A 2,836-nucleotide genomic window follows, 5' to 3' on the forward strand; every position below is an offset into this window, starting at 1 on the left:
GGGGGGGGGGGGGGGGGGTCCGGGTCCCCTTGGGAATCCCTTTACGCATGCCTTCATTTGTCCCCGTGAATAGGGCTGAATTCCCGAAGTTAACTTTCAATTTGATTTCTTCCATTATTTTAATCCAATAACCATATGTTGCATCACATTTTATCGATTGATATAACTTCAATAACCTCCGGAAATAAGGAATTTGTTTGATTCGATTTGAACGTTTAATGGCCTATTGAAAAGACAAGTGTTTTTGGAGACGCTTTTTTTCCTTTTACGCATGAGAGAGAGAGAGAGAGAGAGAGAGAGGGGGGGGAGAGAGAGAAAGAGAGAGCGCACGCACGCAGACGGAATGTGTCCTTCTGGGGGGTCCCCGTGGATCTTTGGGGGTCCCCGGGAGACCCCCCCAACGCAATAGATAACACCAGAAATCACACTATACAATGCATTTACATTCAGCTGATCTACAAGCTCATATCCATGCTGCTTTGCGAAAGCCGCGCATTGCGACGTATTCTGTCTGTCTGTCTGTCTGTCTGTCTGTCTGTCTGTCAGCGCACGCTGACAGACAGACATGTTTAAGTGTGTTAAGTTTTCCATTGAACTATTCAGCACCGAAATAAATTACTCATCCATTCATTAATGCATTCATTCATTCATTCTTTCATTCAATTTACTGCTTTAAGGAAATTATGTCTGTAGGAGCCATGAATGGGATTGTTGCAATGTGTGGTTATGTTGATTATAGGCTATGTTTGGTCAATGAAATTAATGCGCTGTCACTGGTGCTATGGATGCTTGATTGACGGGGCCTGATTAATTCATAAACGTCACCTGTAGTTTACTTTACCCAGGCCAGCGTAATATTAACTGTTATGAAACTCTCTAAGTACTGGACCCTCGTCTGGTTCTGACCGACAGGTGTGTGTGCAGGCTGGGTGGTGTGTGACAATCTGGTTGAATCATTCCTTTGGTACGGCGACTGCGGCTGGTCTGGAGGCAATATAACTTCATCAAAATCTGTCGGAACTTCGGAAGTCCTGTCGGGTTTACTGCAGGAGGAGCTTAGCTTACTGCTGAGTGACTTCGTCGAAATTCAATAACTTTTATTCAAGGGGGGGGGGGGGGGGGGTGTTGTAGCCTATTTGCTAGGTGGGTTGGTTAACATGCTGGACTAAAAAAAGAGGCTCCGAGAGGCGAGAGAGAGCTGAGAGAGAGAGTGTGTGTGTTTGGAGAGAGCGCGTGCGTGCGAGAGAGAGAGCGTGTGTGTGTGTGTGTGTGTGTGTGTGTGTGTGTGTGTGTGTGTGTGTGTGTGTGTGTGTGTGTGTGTGTGTGTGTGTGTGTGTGTGTGTGTGTGTGTGTGTGTGTGTGTGTGTGTGTGTGTGTGTGTGTGTGTGTGTGTGTGTGTGTGTGGAGAGAGCGTGTGAGAGAGAATATGAAATATTTTTATAGTTTCACAAGATAGTATTAGTATTACTCAAAATGTTAATGTAACACATCTGTTGCATCACATTTTATCGATTGATATAACTTCAATAACCTCCGGAAATAAGGAATTTGTTTGATTCGATTTGAACGTTTAATGGCCTATTGAAAAGACAAGTGTTTCTTTTTTTTCCTTTTACGCATATGAGAGAGAGAGAGAGAGAGAGAGAGAGAGAGAGAGGGGGGGGGGAGAGAGAGAAAGAGAGAGCGCACGCACGCAGACGGAATGTGTTCACGCTCGTCCTTCTGGGGGGTCCCCGGGAGACCCCCCCAACGCAATAGATAACACAGAAATCACACTATACAATGCATTTACATTCAGCCGATCTATACGAGCTCATATCTGCTGCTTTGCGAAAGCCGCGCATTGCGACGTATTCTGTCTGTCTGTCTGTCTGTCTGTCTGTCTGTCTGTCTGTCAGCGCACGCTGACAGACAGACATGTTTAAGTGTGTTAAGTTTTCCATTGAACTATTCAGCACCGAAATAAATTACTCATCCATTCATTAATGCATTCATTCATTCATTCTTTCATTCAATTTACTGCTTTAAGGAAATTATGTCTGTAGGAGCCATGAATGGGATTGTTGCAATGTGTGGTTATGTTGATTATATGTTGATTATATGCCTTCTCCCTGCAGCCGACCCTAGTTATATACTCTCCGACTATGCTTGTCACGATGACTAAGCCAGTTAGATCTATCCATATATGGCTCTACCATATCTATCCGATATCAGCACTAGGTCGGCTCGGGCCCAAATATAGGGATTGTCATACATGTCATATGTCATATAGCCCAACGTCCTAGTCAGAGTCTTCGTTACAGCCAGAATATCTGCCTCAACCAGAGCCTTTATAAAATACAACACAAACGTCTTCCTCTCAGTACATGGGCCTTGGAGAGGCAGGCAGCCAGGGTTTCAGTCCTATAGATCAGTGTTTATCAACCCTGGCAAACGTCCCAATTTTGGTCCGCGAGTAGCCTACTGCTGAGGTGTTCCGCGCCGTTTGAAGAAAGTGTGAACCCAGACCCTCGAGAACAATAGTGCCGATCGTCCGTCAATCGATACGGCCATCATCCGTTACGCACACAGCCACGGCCGCCCGAGTCCATTGAGTGTAGCGACCATCACCCATAGGAATGCAAATATGTTGTCCTACCTGGTACTGTATAAGGGCACAGGGTACATGCTTTGGCACTCAGTCAATAGGCTATTAAGTGGGTCGGAACTGGTCGATACGGCGGACCTGAACGTCGTACCTGCTAAGAGGGGCTGTCCTGTCCCAAAAGCCCATGTTATAACCTGCCATGATGAAGAATGTCCAACAATAAAACAACATAAGTGTTAGTTTTCTTAT

The sequence above is a fragment of the Gymnoscopelus braueri genome (genome assembly GCF_963280865.1).
Source record: "Gymnoscopelus braueri genome assembly, chromosome: 5".
Classification (NCBI taxonomy): Eukaryota; Metazoa; Chordata; class Actinopteri; order Myctophiformes; family Myctophidae; genus Gymnoscopelus; species Gymnoscopelus braueri.